Here is a 21,681-nt window from a genome sequence, read left to right as displayed (position 1 = left end):
TAAATAAATAAATAAATAAATAAATAAATAATTCTTCTAAGCTCATCAGATGGAACATGTCAGGTTTGAACACTTTATTATATGCACAACACTATGACTATAAGAATTTGTCTCAAAACCACAGAACAGAATCATAAACAAATACTGAATTTTAGTTAGTGGCAAGCTTACTGAAATATGACTTTTATGCAACAAAAGATGCTATTAAGACAGTGAAATGTCATATCCCAGAAGAATTTACAACACAGAAGTGTTAGTTTAGTACCATCCCGTAAATGTATGAAGATCTCCTGTGAATCAATAATAATCTAATGGCGGGGGGAAGGGTGTGGTAAGGCAAAGAACAGGCCTCCAAGTGAAGCCAGCCACAGTTGAGGAGGACCTTTGACTTATCTTCACATAGATGGAACTGGTAAAAGAAAGGAGCTAGGGCATGCATACACATAAAATAGTCTTAAACACCCCAAAGGAAAGTATAACCAAAGATTAAAGTGATCAGTTTATTTCTTTTTTTAAAAAAGATTTTTTATTTATTATTTTTATTTTATGTGTATGCATATATTGCCTGCATGTAGGTAAGTGCACCCGTGTCATGCAATGCCTGTGGAGGTCAGAAGAGGCTGTCAGATCCACTGGGACTGGAGTTACAGTTAGCTGCCATGTGGGTGCTGGGATTCGAACCTGGGTCTTCTGCAAGAACAACCAGTGTTCTTAACAGCTGAGCCATCTCTCCAGCCCCTGATCAGTATATTTCTAAGAGCCCATGTGTATAGCTAAAGGCTACATAACAAGAAACAGTGCCAGACAGGAGATACCTTCCTTTGAGTTGTTGGACAAGGTGGTCCAAGAGACTCCCAAAATTACTCAGGCTATTACCACGGCCTTTGATGGCCTCCCAAAGCTTGAAGATAAGAACCTACCACCAAAGACAGAACATATGTTGGACACAGGGTTTGGAGAAATCGAGCTGCAAGTGACCTGGAAGCCACATCCCCTGAAGGCGAGCTCTCACAGCTTTGGAGAACGCTATGAAAGTGCCAAGGGAAAACAATGGATGATCCAGCACCAGCTTCAAGACCAAATAACCACATCAATGGCCAGCACACCATACTCCACTGGTACAATAGTGGCACTTTTGTCTTGGGGGCAATCAACGGCTATCTAATTGGACTAAAAGCCCACTCAAAAGGAGGAAACGCAAGTGTGGTACTGTCACATAACCTAATACACATGGCTGGAGTGGTCATAGATCTTAGAGAAAACCCCAAAACTATCACATTGCTAGACTAATTCTTACTAATGTGCAAAATATGCATCCTTATATTTACAAATATCCTAGCCACCACTCATCAAAGAAGTTCATTCTGCAGCAGTCAGAGATTAATACCAAGTACCAAAACTGGTCACACACAGACATTGTCTATGAATTGCCCAGGCCTAAGGGACACATCTGCAATACAACCTCTACACCTAAGGCTCATGGAACATAGAACAGGGATAAAGAAAGGGGCACTAAGGGATCAGTTCTCAGTAATGAAGCTCCTCATGCAGTGGAGGGCCAGGAACACAAAATGTCACAAATGGTCAAAGTGTAGGGATCAAGAGTCTGCTAAATAATGGTCCCTGGACAGGACCCCTTATTAAACTTCATCCACCCAAGGCTCAGGGACTATCGCAGAAGAGGGAGCAGAGAGATTGTAAGAGCCAGAGAGGATGGGCATGAACATATGGAAACAGAGTCCTACAAGCTCCAGGGAACCTGCTCATATGACTCTATAGCATAGGTGTCAGCATACACAAGTCCCATGCAAACTCAAGCAGACAGTAACCCAGCATAGAAATGGGAAAATGAACAGCAGACCCCAATCTTACCTAAAGGAATGTTGGCAACTGATTGGTGCTAGATGAAGAAGACCTGATCTTCCTAAAACAAAAGACTCTAGATGGGCTGACTAGACTCAGCAGATGGACTTGCACTGGGGAATGGTTGGGGGCACTGACAAGACAGTGGGCAATAACCAGGATGAGAGTATATGGGCTCCAGTGTGGGGAGAGGGCTATAGGAGGGTGCCATTTGGGATGTGGGTAAAAAGATGAATAAGATTGGGATGTTCTGTATGAAATACACACACACACACACACACACACACACACACACACACACACGCACACACACACAAATCAATAAAAAATATTTTTAAAAATACAAAAACCAAACTGGGCGTGGTGGCACACACCTTTAATCTCAGCACTTGGGAGGCAGAGGCAGGCAGATCTCTGTGAGTTCAAGGCCAACCTGGTCTACATAGTGAGTTCCAGGACAGCTGGGGCTACAGGGAGACCCTGTCTCAAAAAGACCAAAGGAAAAAAAAAATACAAAAAACAAAACAAAAAACCCCGCAATGAGACCTCAATGTACCCAGGCCAGAATGGTATAAAGTGAAGGTGAGGGTGACACTGGTGCAGGACAGTGGATGGAAGGATGTGAGATGGGGCAGCAGGCACTCTGGAGAGAACACACCACACTTCAGACTGGGGAGCAACAGGTAAAGATGCACAGGGTGTGTGACCATGTCATAGCACTTATAGGGACACAGCCCAGAGAAATTTGCATCTGAAAAGGATGCTAAACAGTTGAGAAAGGCGTGAACAGCCCAATGCCCATCCACAGGTGGGCATCCTCACCCTGGGTAGTGAAAAAGCAATCAACTACAGGAATGTACAAGAGCAAGGTGAACCCCAAAATACACAAGGTGAACCCCAAAATACACTCATCTGTTAAGAGTGCTGGCAGCTCTTACAGAAGACCAGAGTCTGGTTTTCAGCACCCACATGGCAGCTCACAACTGTCTGTACCTCCAGTTCCAGGAGGTCCAACGCCCTCCTCCAGCACTAGGTACACACACAGGACACATACATATATGCAAGAAAAAACTCATACAAATAAAAATAAATAAATCTAAAAACTATTTGAAAAAAAGAAACTGTAATACAGTACGATTCCACTTATGAAATCCCAGGTGCATGCAAAGTCAAACAGTACATTAAATATAAGCCTATGTGGTAAGGTTCTAAAGAGTAGTTAATGATTATTAATAGCATTCAGGTCAGCATGTCCCCTGGGATAGGGAGGACAGAGGATCTGTTTAAGAAGTATAAAAGTGCCAGATGTGGTGGTGCACACTTTTAGTCCCAGCACTTAGGAGGCAGAGGCTGGTGGATCTCTGTGAGCTCAAGGCCAGCCTGGTCTACATAGTGAGTTCCAGGACAGCTGGGGCTACAGGGAAACTCTGTCTCAAAAAGAACAACAACAACAAAAAAAAAAGTGGCAGAAAAACAAGGAATGGTGGTGCACACCTGTGATCCCAGCCGGAGAGATGGCTCAGCAGTTAAAAACACTCTTGCACTGCTCTTGCAGAGAACCCAGGTTTGAGTCACAGCACCCACATGGAGGTTAACAACTGTCTCCAACTCCGGTTCCAGGAGACCTAACACCCTCCTCTGATCTCTGTGGGAAGTGTACAACATGGGTGCACTTACATGCATGCAGGCAATACACTCATACACATAAAATAAAATAAAAAGAATTAAAAAAAATTTTTTTGCTCTTTTTTGAGATAGGGTCTCCCAGTAGCCCCAGCTGTCCTGGAACTCGCTATGTAGACCAGGCTGGCCTCCAACTCACAGAGATCCGCCTGCCTCTGCCTCCCAAGTGCTGGGATTAAAGGCGTGTGCCACCATGCCCGGTAAGAATGAAATATTTTTTAAAATGTGGCCCAGCATGGTAGCACACGCCTTTAATCCCAGCATTTGGGAGGCACAGGCAGGCAGATCTTTGTGAGATTGAGGCCAGCATGCTCTACATAGAGAGTTCCAGGTCAGTTGGGGTTATAGGGAGATCCTGTCTCAAAAAGATCAAAAGACAAAACAAAACAAAAAACATCATCAACAACAAAAAGAAACAAAAAGTGACGGTAGAGTCAAACAAACAAAAAGTGACACATTAAGGATAAACCAGAAAGCCTGGAGGTTTGCATGTTTGGATACTATAATAAACCTAACATTCCCAGTTAAAAGACAGAGAAAGGATCTCACAAAACTTAGTAACCTGGTTACTGTACCTGGAACTGAGGGATGAGGGAGAAAGTGAGCTCTCACTCTTTGCCTTTTATATCTTGAATTTGGAAGGGTATGACTATACAGATTGAACAACCCTGTGGTGATTAATATTGTTAACTTCACAGCTGGGCATGATGGTGCACGCCTTTAATCCCAGCACTTTGGAGGCAGAGGCAGGTGGATATCTGAGAGACTGAGGCCAGCCTGGTCTCCATAGCAAGTTCCAAGTCAGCTGTGGCTAAAGGGAGACCCTATCTCAAAAAGACATATATATATATATATATATACACATATACTTCACAGGGTCTAGAACCACCATGGCAACAAGCTTCCAGGTATAGCTGTGAAAGATTAGATTAGGTTAACTGAGGTGGGAAGACAGGCCCTAACTGTGGGCAGCACCATCCCATAGGCTGGGGTCCTGGACTGCATAAAAAGAAAAAGCTAGCTGAGCACCAGGGTCATCACTCTCTGCTTCCTGACTGCAGATGCTATGAGGCCAACTGGTTCCTGCTCCTGTGGTCAATCCTTCCTGACCAAGACGGAGTGCAACCTGAAACTGTGAGTCAACTAAACCTTTCTTTCCTTGAGTTGTTTTTGTCAGATATTTTGTCAAAGCAACCAGAAGAATAGCTAACACAGAAGTTGGGCCACTGCTGTGACAAACCTGTGGTTCTTAGGCCTTTGGAACTGGTCTGTAGGAGGAATATGGATGAGTCTGGAGCTTCAGTACTAAAGCCAAATACTATAAAGCAAAACTTAATGGGCCTTTCTAGTGGAAATTTGAAAAGTTACAATACCAAGAGAAACATGGACAGTGGAGACCAGCTCATGAGGTTTCTAAGATAAAATCAGGAAGTCATACCTCCCATCATAAACCAAAATAAATTCTAATAGGCTTGGAGATGAGCACAGAGCCAAATGGAAAGGCTGAACACCAAAAAGAACTGGGGAAAACAGCAGAGACTATTTATCTAACCTTGGGAGAGGGAAAACTTTTCAAACCTAAAAGCAAAAGAAGAAAACATAAAACGGGAAAGGCTGATCAATTTATTCACGTGTACTGGTCAGCTTGGGCTTCAGTAACAAAATACCATGGACAGGTGGCTTAAACCAGGTACTAATTTCACTGGAGGCTTGAAGTCCAAGACTGAGGCACCAGCCGACTGGGTTCCTGGGGTGGGCTCTCTTGCTGGGTGCCCAACTGCCACCTTCTCTATGTCCTCACATAGCCTTTGCTGGTGCTGTGTGAGGAGAAGAGAGGTCTATGCACTCTTCTAAGGACACTAATTCTATCAGATAGGAGCTCTACCCTTAAAAGCAACTCCCTCCTTTCTTTCATTTATCCTCTCTTCTCCCTCTTTCCTTCCTCCTTCTCTCCCTTTCTTCCTGTTTCTTTCTGGTGCAGGGGATCAAACCCAGAACCTAGGGTTTCAGGAATGCTGCGTTCCATAACTGAGCCATACCTCCAAACTTTGAGGGCTTTTTTCAACCCAATTACACCTTCTTCCAAGTGCATGCACACTAGGGGCTCAGGTGTCAACATATGAATTTTGGGAAACACAAATCCATAAACATTTGAAATTGTCTGTCATAATAATAATAAAGAAGGTGGCTGAGGAGATGGCTCAGTGTATAAGAGCGCTGGCTGCTCTTGCTGAGAACCCACATTAAGTTCCCAGGACCCACATGGTGGCTAACAACTATCCATAACTCCAGTTCCAGGGGATCTGATGCCCTCTTCTGGCCTCTACAGGCATTGTGGGTTTTTTAATTTTTTATTATTTTTATTTCATGTGCATGAAGTGTATTGCCTACATGTGTGTAAGTGCATCTGTGTTGTGCAATGCCCGAGGTCAGGCAAGGGCATTGGATCCTCTGGAACTGTAGCTATAGATAGTTGTTAGTCACCATGTAGGTGCTGGGATACAAACCCAGGTCCTCTGCAAGAGTAGTCAGTGCTCTTAATTGTTGAGCCATCTCTCCAGCCCCATCCTCCACAGGCACTGTATGACACAGGTGCACTTACATACATGCATGCAAAACACTCATACACATAGAATAAAAGCTAATTAAAAAATAATAAAACATCAAATGAAAGGAAAAATATTACATATCAGTCAATATTCTTATGGATAAGCAACACACTAAACTTTTAAAATTGTTGTTGCTGGTTTTTATTTTTATTTTATGTGTACAAGTGTATTGCCTGCATGTATGTGAGTGCACCTGGGTCATGCAATGCTGTGGAGGTCAGAAGAAGGCATTGGATTCCCCTGGAACTGGAGTTAAGGACGGTTCTTAGCCTCCATGTGGGCGCTGGGACTCAAACCCGAGTCCTCTGCAAGAGCAGTCAGTGCTTTTAACCACTGAGCCATCTCTCCAGCCCCTGGTTTTTGTTTTTGAAGCAGGGTCTGGCTGTATTCTGGGATGGCCTGCTCACTACATAGCCAAGGCTGGCCTTGAACTTGCCACTACCCTCTTTCAACCTCCTCAGTGTTGGGGTTACAGACATGCCACTGTACCCAGCTTTTACAGGACCTCAGTTTTTGAACATGAAACATTAGTTTTCTTTGGTAGCTGCAAATAAGACTTTTATTTTCTTCTTTGTGCTTTCTGTATTTTCTAAACTTTTCACAGAATGCATGAACTACTTTTTAAAAAAAATTTTTGTATATGCATGTATTGCCTGCATGTAGGTAAGTGCACCCGTGTCATGCAATGCCCGTGGAGGTCAGAAGAGGCTGTCAGATCCCCTGGGACTGGAGTTATGGACAGTTGTTAGCTGCCATGTGGGTGCTGGGATTCGACCCCGGGTCTTCTTCAAGAACTACCAGTGTTCTTAACTGCTGAGCCATCTCTCCAGCCCCTAACTACTTATTTTTAAAAAAGTGTTTTTTACTTTATGTATATGTTTGCCTGCATGTATGTATGTGTACCATGTGTGCAGTGCTTGCAAAGGCTAGAAGAGGGTATCCAATCCACTGGAACTAGAGTTACAGGCAGTTGTGAGATGCCATGTGGGTGCTAAGAACCAAACCCAGGTCTCCTGCAAGAGCAGAAAGTGCTCTTAACCACCGATCCATCTCTCTAGCACCCACGAATTACATTTATTATTTATTTATTTATTTATTTATTTATTTATTTTGGTCTTTTTGAGACAGGATGTCCCTGTAGCCCCAGGTGGCCTGGGACTCACTATGTAGACCAGGTTGGCCTTGAACTCACAGGGATCAGCCTGCCTCTGCCTCCCAAGTGCTGGAACTAAAGACTTGCACCACCATGCCCATCATGAATTAGTTTTATGATTCAAAAGTGTGTATCATTTTTGAAAGAACCATGTTATGGTCAAGCACCATTCAGTGCTAACTTCCTTTAGGAGGAAAAGTGATCAGCAGGCTAGAGCTCAGCTTAGCATAGAAACCAGTTGCAGGACCCTTAATACTCTAGACTCAGCAAGGCATTACCAAAGGATGCCCACAGGGGTAGGACATGACAGGGATCCTGAGCCAGTGAAATCTTGCTCTGTAGAAAAGGGAAGGGTGGGGCTGGAGAGATGGCTCAGCAGTTAAGAACACCAACTGTTCTTGCAGAAGACCTTGGTTGAAATCTCAGCACCCACCAACTGTCTGTAACTCCAGTCCCAGGGGATCCAACAGCCTCTTTTGACCTCTGCGGACATTGTACCACATGGGTGCACTTACCTACATGCAGACAATACACGCATACACATAAAATAAAAATAATAAATAAAATTAGAAAAAAAAATTAAGTTTAAGAAGAAAAGGGAAGGGTTATGATACAGCTCCAAAGGGATAGACTCAGGAGAGTGACAAAAAGGCAGATTTCAGCTCAAAGGGGGAAGAACTTCCACCTGCCTGTGTTGCCTCTAAATGCAAGACATTGCAGTGTGGGCTCTGTCACAGCCCAGCTGCGACTCAGGGATGGAGGGAGGAAAGAATCCTTCTATCAGGAAGTTTACATTAGATGTTGGTAAGGATTTTTTCATTTTTGTTTTTAATTTATTATTATTTTTACTTTGGTGTGTATAAGTGTATTGCCTGCATGTGTATTAGTACACCCATGTCATGCAATGTCCATGGAGGTCAAAAAGGGAAACATATTCTCCTGGAACTGGAGTTACTGACAGTTGTTAGCCACCATGTGAGTGCTGGGAACTGAACCTGGGTCCTCTGCAAGAGCAGCCAGTGTTCTTAACGGCTGAGCCATCTCTCCAGTCCCAGATATTATTTTTTAATCATAAAAGCACCTCTTCTTTTATAAATTTAAAATAGGACTGCCCAGCTGGTCATGGTGGTGCATGCATTTGATACCAGCACTAGGGAAGCAGAGACAGGAGGATCTCTATAAGTTTGAGGCCAGCTTGGTCTACATAGTGAGTTCCAGGCCAGCCAGCATTACACTGTAAGATCTTGTCTCAAAAACAAAACAACAGAGCCTGGGCTGCCTGCTGTGCATGCTGGGCCTGTTGCTGTGTGGGCCTGCAAGCCCCAGCTGTCCAGACCCAACAAGCACGGCTCCAAGAAGCCCATCATTGGAATATTAATGCAAAAGCACCAGTCTAAGGAAATGAAAAAGCAGGGAAAATACTACATTGCTGCATCCTATGTGAAGTATTTAGAGTCTGCGGGTACAAGTCGTACCCATAAGCATTGGTCTTACACATATAGAGTATGCAGAACTTTTCAGATCTATTAATGGAATCCTTTTCCTTGGAGGAAGTGCTAGCATAACACATTCAGAGTATTCCCATGTGTCTAAAATATTTTACGACAAGGCCATAGAGAGTTTTGATGATGGAGACTATTTTCCTGTATGGGGAACATGCCTTGAATTTGAGGCGCTCTCCTTTCTCGTTAGTGGGGAGTGCTTGATGACTCTCACAGACACTCAGTGTCATTGCCGTTGAACTTCACTGATGATATATTCAAGGGCAGAATGTTCCAGAATTTTCCTGTTGAGCTAATTTTGTCATTAGCACTAGAACCTCTGACTGCAAACTTTCACAAATGGAGTCTCTCTGTGAAGAACTTTACACAAAATGAAAAGTTAAAGAAATTTTTCAATGTATTAACAACAAATACTGATGGCAAGACCGAGTTCATTTCACCCATGGAAGGATCTAAGTATCCAGTATATGCTGTCCAGTGGCATCCCAAGAAAGCACCATATGAGTGGAAGGAATTAAAAGGCATTTCCCATGCACCAAATTCTGGGAAGACTGCATTTTACTTAGCAGAATTTTTTGTTTCTGCAGCTGGAAAAACAATCATCACTATGAGTCCCAAATTGAGGAGAAGGAGTCCTTGATTTATCAGTTCTTTCCAGTTTATACTGGAAATATTTCTTCATTTCAGCAATGTTACATGTCTGACTGAAAGTCTTCAATTTGGTAACGGAGCAACTTTGAGTAATTCTGTGATTCAACTGCTGATTCCCTCTTCAAGGCAGTACGAGAAGGCTACATGATTCCTTTTCTATGTACCTGGTTCTGACTCTTCATTTAGTATATGATTATTTTTATTACATTTGATAATTCAACAGTGAGAAAGATAAATGATCAGTGTTTTCATGGAAAAATCTTGTGTCTGAAGACTAAAAAATATAGACGTATTGAAAATAAAAATAAATAAACAACAAACCAGGGTTGGACATGTGGCTCAGTAGCACAGCATTTACCTAGCATGTGAAGGTTACATTTTATCCCCAGCACTACAGAAAATTAAATTAAATTAAATTAAAACAGACTTTGCTCTCAAAATGAATGAATTTTGTGGTACATATACTTCTACGGCTGGGGTATGGCTTAGCAGTGTAGAGTCAGTCTAGCACACAGAGCTCTGGGTTTGACTTCTAATACACACACACACATGCACGCACACACACACACACACACACACACATACAATTATACCTCAAAAATTGTTTTAATTAAAAGTATAGGGCTGGGTGGGGCAGGGGCTGAGGATGTGGCTCAGCTGGGAGAGTTCTAGCCTAGCAGGCATGGATTTCTGCCTTCAGTCTCCAACACCAAATAAACCAAGCATAGTAGCACACGCCTATAAACCCAGCACTTGGATGGCGGCAGGAGGATTAGAAGTTCAAGGTCATCCACTGCTACATAGCAAATCTGAGGCCGGTCTGGGCTACATGAGACCTTATCTCAAAAAACAATTTTTTTAAGAACCACAGAGAAAATTATATTTATTTGATGCCCCCTTCCATATATGGACATAATCCTAGGCCCTTTTCCCTTTTCCTGTAGGTAACAGTTATTATACTGGATCTTATTTTCTTCCATGTGTATGTATGATGTATTTATATTCAAGTGTGTGTGTATGTGTATATGTGTGTGCATGAGTGTGTGCTGGGAATGGAACCCAGGACCCTGTATATGCTAGGCAAGTATTCTACAACTGAGTTACACCCCCAGTCCATAAACACACGTACATTTCATTTATTTATTATTTATTTATTTGTTTTTTCTTTGAGACAGGGTTTCCCTGTAGTCCCAGCTGGCCTGGAACTCACTATGTAAACTCAGGCTAGCCTTGAACTTACAGAGATCTGCCTGCCTCTACCTCCTGAGTGCTGGGATTAAAGGAATGTGCCACCATATCCAGCACATTTCTTTTTTTTTAATTATATGTGTATGAATGTTTGCCTGCTTGCATTATGTGCATCACCTGCATGGCTGATGCCTGTGAGACCAAAAGAGGGGGGTCAAATCCCCTGAAACTAGGGTTATAGACAGCTGTAAAGCCTTCATGGGGGTGCTAGTGACCACGAATGTACATTTCTATAAAGAATAACACACTTTATTTATCACTTTGCAACTTGCCCTCTTTACCTGACAAGCCTAAGGCCATGACCATGTTGTGCTATAAAGATGTAATTCCTTGGGCTGGAGAGATGGCTCAATGGTTAAGAACACTGGTTGTTCTTGCAGAAGACCCATGTTCGAATCCCAGCACCCACATGGCAGCTAACAACTGTCCGTAACTCCAGTTCCAAGGGATCCAACAGTCTTTTCTGACCTCCACCAGCATTGCATGACATGGGTGCACTTACCTACATGCAGGCAATACACGCATACACATAAAATAAAAATAATAAATAATTTTTTTAAAAAAAAAAAGATGTAATTCCTTTCAAGTTGCATAGTACTCCAAGGTATGAAAACTCAGGTTCATGTAGTTAACTACCATGCCTCCAGCGAACTATACGTTTCCACCACTACAAAATGAGGAAAGGCTGTCCCAGAGCCTGCCACTTATGCACAGATGCTAGAGGCTCACACACATTCTCACATACACACACACACACACACACACACACACACACACACAACTTTTTTTTCTGGTGCCAAGGATTAAGCCTAGGGCCTCTAGCATGCTAAGCACATGCACTGACAGACTGTGACAGTTTCTTCAGGATCATGCTGAGAAGCAAAATTACTATGTTGTAAGTCAGCCACCTTTTATATTTTAACAGTTTCTGCCAAACTGTGTCTACTGTAATCTGAGCATTAGGAGACCAAGGCTTCAAATTGTTGAGTTCAAGCCTGATGACCTGAGTTTGATCCCTGGGACCCCCATAGTGGAAGAAGAGAACCGACTCCAACAAGTTGTTCTCTGACCTACACATGTGTGCTGCTCACGCACATGCATGCACACACTGCATCCTCAGTGACCCTCCTTTCTAAGCCTCAGGTCCTGTGGATTTATGGTTTGGTCTGAAATCTCTCTTGTTGGTTTCAGCTCAGCACTGTCCACCTTAGTTTCATTGTTCCTCTTACTATTAAGTCACCATCCAAACAATAAGACAGGCTTTGCCCATCACCAACAGCATTCAAGCACAAGCCAAACCACCAATTGGTCATGCTGAAGGGGACTCTTGAAGGATGTAGGAAGCCTTTTAACTTGAAGATGCTGCACCTTGGTGAAGCAGAGGATCCATTACCAGTGAATCAGGACCAGAGGTTTCAGCGAGGGGAAACTTCATAGAGCCTGGCATCAGTTCAGCGGCTTGACTGAGCCAAACCCAAAGACAAAGACACACTACCGTGTAAATGAGGCAGGAATGTAGCTGCAGAGCCCCAAATGATGGCTCACCTCCTCACCTGGCAAACCCACTGCTGGCTTCATAACTATGCCCACAACGGTCATGGTAATATGTGACTGACTGTCCAGGTTCTAAGTGCTTTTATGTAAGGTGCCTATGAGGTACCTGCAGTCTTACATAAGGTGCTCTGGTATTTTTAGCAGCACAGAAGTGCAGAGTGAACAGAGGGGCGTTCTCAAAGCACATGCCAGGGTTCTGCAGGCCGGCACAGTCCTTGCAAGGCTCTTTTGCTGGCAGCTTGCTGCTAAGGACTGAGGTCTGGGCAGGGGCTGCAGCAACACAACCAGCTGCAGCCAGACTCTACAGTTCCTCCAGGAAGGTAACATATCCTTTGCCCCTCACTCACCCCCGGGGCCATCCAGGGAGCAAGACGGTGACAGAACCCAACCCAAGCAGCCTCTTCTAGCTAAGTGAACTCCCCACAGACCTAGTAGTATGTGCAAGGCAGCAAACAGAGCTAACCTTGTTCTTCCCCCCACCCCCGAAGTCAGCCCCTTCTAGAACCTTGAAGCGCACTCTCATGTCACCTCTCACCTGTCACAAAACTCAATGTTCTAGGTAAAGTCAGTGAGGTCAAAGCATGGCCCTTCTATAAGGGAACAAAGTGTAGTCACACCCTAGTTTGGGCTCACTGTGGCTCTTTTTTCCTATTTTACTACATTTTTTGGAAGTATAACATATACAGGGAATGACACATCAAAATTGATGAGTGGATTCTGAATTTAGAGAGCAGCTCAGTGGTAGAGTCCTTGATTAGCATGCATAAGGCCCTGACACACGCACAAAGTTGATGAATCATGACAGTATGAACGTAACTATGCAACCAGCACAGTTTTTTTTTTAAAAAGCCAGGTGAGGTGGTGGCAAAATGATCCCTTGAGCCCATGAGTTTGGGACCAGCCTGAGCAACACAGCCAGGCTTCATTAGTCAAAACAAAACGAGGAGCACTGCCAGGCGGCAGCCTTCCTCCTGCCTCTGGGAAAGCACTGAACTGTCACTGCCTGAGGTTCCTTTTGCCTCTCTGGTACTTATATAAAAGGGCTGTATGGCATGGCTCTTTCCCACCTGGTTCTTTGGCTCAACATTCTGTGTGCATCATCCATGGTGCTGCATGCTATAAACTGTTCATACTCACTGCCATGGTGTTCCCATGTCTGCATTCACCCCATTTCTGTGTCCGTTCTACCACTGACCAACTCTGAGTCACTTCCAGTTTTATTGCTTATTAAACAGTGCCACTCTGTGCACTCACTGTAGCCTTATTCATTATGAGACACATCAAATGTTGAAAACTGCCTCTCAAACCTTGGAAAAGTCAATCTGTCCCACCTTTCCAATTTACCCTCTCATTCTTAAAACATGGTCCTTCCTCTGTCCACACAGCAGCAGATAGAGTATTGACCACCAAGGGCAGCCTTTCCAGGGCTAAAGTCCAACTCTCTCCAAGTACTTGCTGTGTGCCTTTTGACAAACGTTTACCCTCTCTCGGTATCAGTTTCTTACCTGTAAAATAGGGATAAGAGTAGTACGTCTAGCTTCCCTTGTTAGGGAATTAAATAAAGGAACTGTGTCTGGGCTCAGTGAACACTTGGTCCATATTAATAGCTTATGATCGCTGCCAAAGGCATCCTTGTCTTTCTTCGCATCTCTGGGGTGCCCTGTTCTGGGTAGTGTCTGTGAACCAAGCCTCTGGCTAGCAGCTGAAGACAAGCAGCTTTGCCATCCCCTGGATGCCAGTGCACTACGTTGTCCCTCTTCCCTGACAAGCATCCAAGATGTGCAGCAGTCAAAGCTTTCAAAGCTTTTACCCATGGGCACTGGGTGTCACTCAAAATGTGACCGAAACCAGGGTCATCAGTCTGGGGTCATTATTAATGGTGTGCCAGCAGCCGGGTGACAACCTGCTGGGGTAACAACAGTACCCAGAAGTCACTGGCTTGAAGAAAACAAAAATTTAATGTCTATATGTCTATACAAAAGGAAAGTGAGGGAAATCTCTCTCTCTCTCTCTCTCTCTCTCTCTCTCTCTCTCTCTCTCCAGGCAACAAAGACAGAAAAACTCCTCCAGGCGCATAGTGCAGAGACCTAGGAGCAAGAAGAGACTTAGACCTCACACTATTGGTTGCCATGGTAACAGGATTTCGCAGCAGGAGCTCATTTTCATATGGCACTAGCCTACAAAAGAAAGGAAGGACATCTTCGAAAGAAACTTAGTTGAACGTCCAAAATGGCATCTGAAAGTGTTGTTGGGGGTAGGTGCTTAGAATTCGAAAGGACAGATGTGGGGACCCTTGCACAGCTCTCTCTTTATTCCACAGCTCTAACTTTAAAAAATTTATTTATTGCCGGGTGTGGTGGCGCACCCCTTTAATCCCAGCACTCGGGAGGCAGAGGCAGGCAGATCCTCTGTGAGTTCAAGGCCAGCCTGGTCTACAGAGTGAGTTCCAGGCAGCTGGAGCTACAGGGAGATCCTGTCTCAAGAAGACCAAAAAAAAAAACAATTTTATTTTTTTATATTTATTTTTAGGTGTATGAATGTTATGCCTGCGTGTGTATAAGTGCAGAGAATGAAAGGGGGCATTGGATCCCCTAGAACTGGAGTTGTGGACGGTTGTTAGCTGCCATGTAGGTGCTGGGATCTGAACCTGGGTCTTCTGCTCTTAACTGCTGAGCCATCTCTCCAGCCCCGTGCCACCCCCCACAGTTCTAACTTTAAAGCCAGATTAAAAACAGCACGTTTCCAGGGCCTCCCTGACTGATGCTACAACCTCCAGAGTAACAGATTCAATTACCCATCTGTCTGTTACCAAATCCTTTCCTAGAGTCCAAGAGAGTCCCAACACACCTAAATATGTCCTCATACCAGGGCCAGGCACTGAGGGGACACCAGAAATGTGGAACAACACATAGACTTCCAGGACAAACAGTAAACCTTTGTATCTTAAGACAGCCTTGAGAGTCAGCCAGACTAAGTTCCAACCTCTGCTCTACCCTCCTGCAAACTGTGTGATTCAGGCAGTCCCTGGCCCTCTCTGAGTTTGCATCCTCAAGGGTAGAATGAAGACAATAATCCTATTGTCTACCACTCTGGGTGCTGCAAGAACAAAAAACCAGCAAAGGACCAGACCCCCTTGGCACACTGCTGAACATGGGACGTAGAATGTCCACTTAGCAACCACTGACTGGATAAGAGGCAGAAAGGAAAATCTCAGAGTCCTGGCACCATAGGGAGCTAACAGCAGAGCAACAGGATTAAGCTGCATGGGACACCCTGTAACCAAGCCATCCACGAGCCTAGAGAGCAAAAGGCCTGGAGTCTGGAAGAATCAGCTGCTCTTAGAGAGAACTTTAGTTGGCATAGGGCTCCAATGCAAAGGACAATGGGAAGCTTGCATTCTCAGACATTTGGGAGTAGGAATGTCTTTACTGAACACCTACAAGATGTCCAGTGCTAGGAATCCAGGGAGAAGGGGAACAGATTTAATTAAGGCTGCTGTCAGGGACAGTAGGGGCTGCAAATGACAGCAGTGGCTTACGGGCACAGGGCCAGAAAAGGGATCCTGGTGCATTGAGAGTGGGGGAAGAAAGGGAGGTCAGGTTGTCTCAGGAAACAGCACCTGAGCTAAGTACTAGGGGGTAGAGACAGGAGGGTGACCAGGGTAGGGAGGTGAGAAGATGTAGAAGATGCAGGGCTGGAAACCAGCTTGAGTGAGACCCAGGACAGGGGGCCTATGAATCCCGTAAAGAAGCTAAACCAGCAACCCCTGAGGAAATCCAGAGGCTCTGAAGGTTGTGGGGCGGGGGGTGTTAACAGGGCCAAGGGTCACTCCTTCTAAAGGTAACAAGCTGGATGGCTTACTGCAGGCATGGGTCTGGCAGAAGTCTGTACTCTGGTCTACACTGCTCCAGGCTAGGATGAGCCAGTCACAGAGCAGAGGGAAGAGGCAAGCTTGGTGCTACAGAGAAAAAACCCACTGTCAGAAAGTGAGAAGGCAGCTGCCTGGCCCGGGGGTCCAGGCTTGGGTTGGCTGTTTGAGTGACACTGAGGCATTCTAAGAACAAACCTAGACAGGGCCAGACACCAGATAGCATGTCTCGGAAGACTCCCAAGGACCACTCCATGAGAAGCTATGAAAAGACACAATTAGGGAGAAATACCAGCTGCCAGTGGAGAAGGCTGCAAAGTGGACACCCAGGGCTAGACCTGGTAGGGGTAGGAGGACAGAAGGCTGACAAGAGCAGCGTTTGGAAGTACCACAACTTTCAGGAAAGCCAGTTAGCAGTTTCAGCAAAGTGATGGGGCAGCAGCCAGACTGCAGGATTAGGGAGAGCAAGGACAGAAGGCAGCAGGTGTCGAGCACTTGTGGGGAAATGTGAGAGGAAAGACGAAGCCAAGCTTATGGCTCACACTCATGGCTTTGCTTTTTTCAGACGGTAGCTAAGTGGCAGTCAGAGACACGGAGGGAAGGTGCAATCCCCCTGGGTGCGGGGGCGGGGCGAGGCCTCAGCGACACAGGCCTCTCTCTCCCCTGCCTCCTGCTGCAAGATCAAAGCTTCCCTGCTGCACAGACCAAGGTGATACGGATCGTTCACCAGGATGCCCTATGCTCACATCTCTCTGAGGTCGGGTTTCCACCTTCAGCATCCGGCTGCTCCCCAGGGCCACGCTGAGGCGTGTTAGGCCATAGGGGTGCAAAGTCGGGTCGCTCAGCACTGGGACAATTGGTTGAAGATCAAGCACCTCGGAGCTCCCAGAAGAGTGCTCTCTGCATGCCAGAAAAGGGATGCATAGACGGCCTAGGGGCCCCTGGGAGCCGAACAGTCATCATGTTGAGCTGGTGAAGGCGCCCAGTGGATTGAAACACTGCCCCTAAACCTCTGCCTGACCGCACGGAGAGGGTTTCCAGGGCAAAACGGGCTCGCCATGGAAGAAAGCCTCCATCCCGCACTTGCACCTCTGGAATCCCAGTCCTGGTAGCCTGCCCGAGGGTGGAAGCCAAAGGTCAGGACCAAGGACCCTCCAATAGTGCCGTGATGCCAATCATCTGGAGCATCGGATCCTCCCAGGTGTACAAGGGCAGGGGGGCAGCGACACCCCCATGCCAATCATCTGGAGTGTCTGATCTCCCCCTAAGTGCAGAGGACAGCGACACTCCCGTGCCAATCATCTGGAGCGTCGGAACCTCCCAGGCGCACAAGGGCAGCGGCCCCGGCAACCTCGCAGGCCCCTCCCTCCGCAAGTGCGCGCTCGCTCCAGTCGGCACTTGTTGACTCACTCGCGCCTGTGCTCGCCAGAGCGCCGCCTGCCGTCCCTGCCCTCTCCGCGGTCCGCGCCGCTCGCGCGCCCCTCCCCCACCGGCCGCCCCCGCCCGGCGACGCCACGCGCTGGGGAAACGCCCGCGGCCGAGCTGCACGCCGCGCCGAGTACCCCTAGCGAGCCGCACAGCGCGGGGCTGACCCCGGCCCTTCCCCGGCAGCTCAGGTGCAACCCTGGGTCACTGGCGAAGCCCGAGGCGGGACGGCGTTCGGCGCCAGGCCCTGCCCGTGCCCCAACGGTCCCCAGGGATCGTCCCCACCCCGGGTTCCAACATCTTCCGGATCTGAGTCCCATTCTGGGGCTACGATGTGCACCACCTCTAGCCCCTACCTCGGAGCCAAACACACTCCTTCACCCCAAGAGACTGGGTCGCGATAGGGGGGCGGCCCCACTTGAGCCACACTTACCTGGGGGTTCGCCCCGGCCGGGCGCGCTCCCTCAATGCCCTCTGGCGGCGGCCGCGGGTACCCGGTGTGCGCCCCGCCCCGGCCCGCCCCTCTCCAACCTGGGACATGTTCCTGCCGGCTGAAGGGCTCAGGCCTCAGGCTACCTACTAGACAACATCCCCTTTGGATGGCTCTTCTTGGCATAAAACAGATCCCGAGAGCTTCTTTTTGTTACGGATCACAAACAGCTCTGTTTTTTTTCTTGAAGCAGCTTCAAACCTCTAAAGCCGAATCTAAGTATTTATAAAAACGACCCCTTCTAATCAACCCCAGGAGGCAAAAGAAAGGGAGAGTTTGTAGAGCCTGCAACAATGCCTGGCACTAGCTGGAGCCCCTACTGTATTTGTTGAATGAATGAGTGCTGTTCTGGTCGAGGCCCAAATGGAGGCAGCTTGCTTCTGTCTCCGAGGAAGCGACCCCACAGCTAAAGTTCTCATCTTTGTCTTTGCCCTACCACTTCAAAAGGATCAGCTGTGTTCTCCATTTCCACCCGCCATGAGCCTGAATAATTGTTGTGCCTCCTGTGATTCCAGGTCGAGTGGAAACAGTGTTACTTTCCATCCTTTAGGGGCTAAACAGACTAAATGTTTCTTATGAAATAATTTCCCTAGATGGCCTTGGAAATCGGAGTGAAAGTCTAGGCATCTTGGTAGACAGATGAACTCAGCAGGCCTGACTGGCACCCGGGTCTTGACAACCTTCATTTGAGTTCTAGGTCTTCCCTAGGAAAAATGTGCGCTTGAGTGAGTCAGTAAGTGAACCCTGCAGGAGACTTTCTGCAGTTCCGAAATGTGTAGCTGTCCTAGCCATGAGGGACATGATATTGAATGTTCTACCTAAATTTTGCTTAATATAAATTGCCGTTGTGCACTACACAATGGAACCTAAGCTTCAGTGTCTCTGTGCAGAAGGGAGAGGAGAGTGGTCCCCACTAAATGGGATCCTGCAGGGGAAGCCCCTGGCCCAAGGCCTGGCTCATTGTAAGGGTCAGTGATGGAAACTGATTGTCATCATCTCCACCTCCTCACTTCACTATCCCACAGATCTCCAGGATGCACTACCACCTGCCCACCCACAAGCTCCCTTCCAGGAGTTGCTTTGCATAGACTGTTACAGCATGCTCAGTCTCTGAGGTGAACCAGCCTCTTTTTGACTGGCCATGAGAAAATGACCGCTACCTGATGAGGGGTTGCCTCCCTGTGGTACTCCTAGCCACAGCCACAGTGCCCCTTTTGAGTCTGCAGAGCAAGTCTTTTTGTCCCCTACTAGCAAAGTTTCCGGTGGGCCCTTTTTGCACTTCCACTGGGTACTGAGGTTGAACTGAGGGCTCCTGGGGTTCATCTAAACTTTGTGTCATAAGTCTCCCACATGGGGCCCCCAGCAGTAATACAACCAACCAGCTTTATGTGGCTGTTACCTGGAGGCATTTTGCATCTGAAAGCAGACACAGCCTCACAGCCTCCTGTCCTGCCCCAGTGTGAGATGGCCTCATCCTCACCATGGCTTCCACATGCTCCTGATGAGGGGGTGGGACACACTTCCACACACGCCTCCATGTCTCTGTGTGTACATGCACACCACCATAGGCCTGTCATACTGATGATCTCTTGCTCCAAGATCCTAGAGAGATACCCTTTTATTCTTGCCAACTCTTCTCATCTTGTGGGGAAGAGCCTCTCTACATCTACTTAGCAAACTTCGCACTTTTTCTGGTCCAAGCAAACTCCTTTCTTGAATTGGATTACAGATGAGACTATGGTGTAGCTCAGTGGCAGAGTGCTCCTAGGCTTGATCCTCAGCACTGAGAAGACTAAAACAAAACAAAAATCCCTGGCCTCGTGGTGGTGTGCATTTGTAGTCCCAGCTACTCAGCAGGTTGAAGCAGACCTTGAGATCAAGGTCAAGGTCGGAGTCATCCAGGGCAGAATAGGCAATATAACAAGAACCTGTCAAAAACAAGAGAAAAGATTACAGGGACTACTGATGTATATACAATCTTTTAAAGACCCTGTATCCCAGACTGGCCTCAAACTCTCTATGTATTGGAGGATGACCTTGAACTCCTGATTCTCTTACCTCTAGTCCTAAGTACTGGGATTTCAGGCATGTGCCACCACATTGGTTTATGTAGTACTGGGGACCAAATGCATGCTAGGCAACCATTCTACCAACGGAGCCATATCCCCAGACCTTATAATCTTGCCAGCTGTAAACCCACCTGTTCTCTAAATAGGCAGACTCTTCACTCACACGTCAACAGGAAGTCATTGTTTTGCAACAGAGAGTAATTATGTTGAGATACCAGGGACACAGGTGAACAAACTAGAACAGCTTCTGCCTCCCAAAAGCTTTTACACTAGAGACTGGACTTCAGTAGAAAACTGGAATTTGTTCTAGAATGGAGAAACTCCTCAATAAAATCTGCTTTTTCCTCTGACACTTTTACATGATAAACTTTAGTGAAGAACTCAGAAAAGTGTTGAGTTTCAACACCAACAGTTCAGGACATCAGAGGCAGGGTGGGTCCCAATGCAAGAACTCTACTGGGCATGGTGGTACATACCTGTAGTCTTGGAACTTGGGAGGCAGGAGGATCAGGAGTTCAAGGTCATCCTTGGCTACTTGAGACCCCGGTTAGAAAACAAAACCAAAAACAACAAAAGGCAAGAATGTTGAGGGCCAGGAGGACCAAAGTGAAGATGGATCGTGCTTTGATTTTAAGGTCTGGAGGAGGGCTGGGGAGATGGTTCAGGTGTACAGACATGAGAACCTGAATTTGACCACTAGAATGCACATGAAAAAGCTTGGTGTAGCCAGGTGTAGTGGTGTTCGCCTTTAGAGATAGGTGGATCTTTGTGAGTTCAAGGCTAGCCTGGTCTATATAGCAAGTTCTACACAGTAAGATCCTGTCTCAAGTAAACAAACAAGCTGGGTACAGTGGTGTACACTTGCTATCCTAGTCCTAGGGAGGTAGAGCAGGTAGATCCCAGTGTTCTCTGGCCAGGCAGGCTAGATACTTGGCAAACTCTAGACCAGTGGAAAAAAAAGAGAAGTGGGGCAGAACATGGTGATGCACACCTTTAAACCCAGCACTTGAGATGCAGAGGCAGGTGGATCTCTGTGAGATCAAGGCCAACCTTGTCTATACAGCAAGTTCTAGGCCAACTGGGGCTTCAGGGAGACCCTGTTTTTTTTTAAAAAAAAACAAAACAAAACAAAACAAAACCAAGGTGGGGTATTGGAGTTCAGATCTCCAGAACCCATGTAAGCACCAGGTGGGTGTGGTGGCAACCTGTAATTCCAGTGAACAGAAGACAGAGAGAGGCAGGGGATCCTGGGAACAATCTGGGTAGCCAGATTAGTCTTGTCAGTGAGCTCTGGGTTCAATTGAGAGACCTTGCCTCAATGAATAAGGTGGAGAACAATTGAGAAAGACTCCCAATGTCAACCTCAGGCCTCCACATTTGCACACACACACATACAACTGGAGTAGCAGAGCTGACACCTGGGTATTAAGAGTTCTCAGCCCTCAGAAGCCAGGGCAGGAGAATCATGAGTTCAGAGTCAGCCTGGGCTACATAGCAAGACCTGTTTCAGAAAAATAGAACAGGGACCCGAAAAATGGTTCAGGAGGTAAAGGTGCTTGGCACTGA

The 21,681-nt window shown here is 46.5% G+C and overlaps 1 protein-coding gene and 1 pseudogene across 3 annotated transcripts in view; one reads left to right on the top strand and one right to left on the bottom strand.

Moving 5' to 3' along the window:
* Nucleotides 1–18,054, bottom strand: part of Rph3al (rabphilin 3A like (without C2 domains)) — a 176,491-nt gene extending 158,437 nt beyond the window's left edge. The window contains exon 1 of one of the 3 annotated variants that reach the window (XM_008828764.3): nt 17,990–18,054. The gene's annotated coding sequence lies outside the window, so the exon portion shown is untranslated. The remainder of the gene's footprint in view (nt 1–17,989) is intronic. The other 2 variants (XM_017797066.2, XM_017797065.2) reach the window with 2 other exon arrangements.
* Nucleotides 4,437–9,518, top strand: LOC103730553 (annotated as a pseudogene).
* Nucleotides 18,055–21,681: the final 3,627 nt, after the last annotated feature.

This window comes from Nannospalax galili, unplaced genomic scaffold (assembly GCF_000622305.1).
Source record: "Nannospalax galili isolate Female #2095 unplaced genomic scaffold, S.galili_v1.0 scaffold212, whole genome shotgun sequence".
NCBI lineage: Eukaryota > Metazoa > Chordata > Mammalia > Rodentia > Spalacidae > Nannospalax > Nannospalax galili.
The sequence above is the reverse complement of the archived record's forward strand: the minus strand, read 5'-3'. Positions and strand labels throughout refer to the sequence as shown.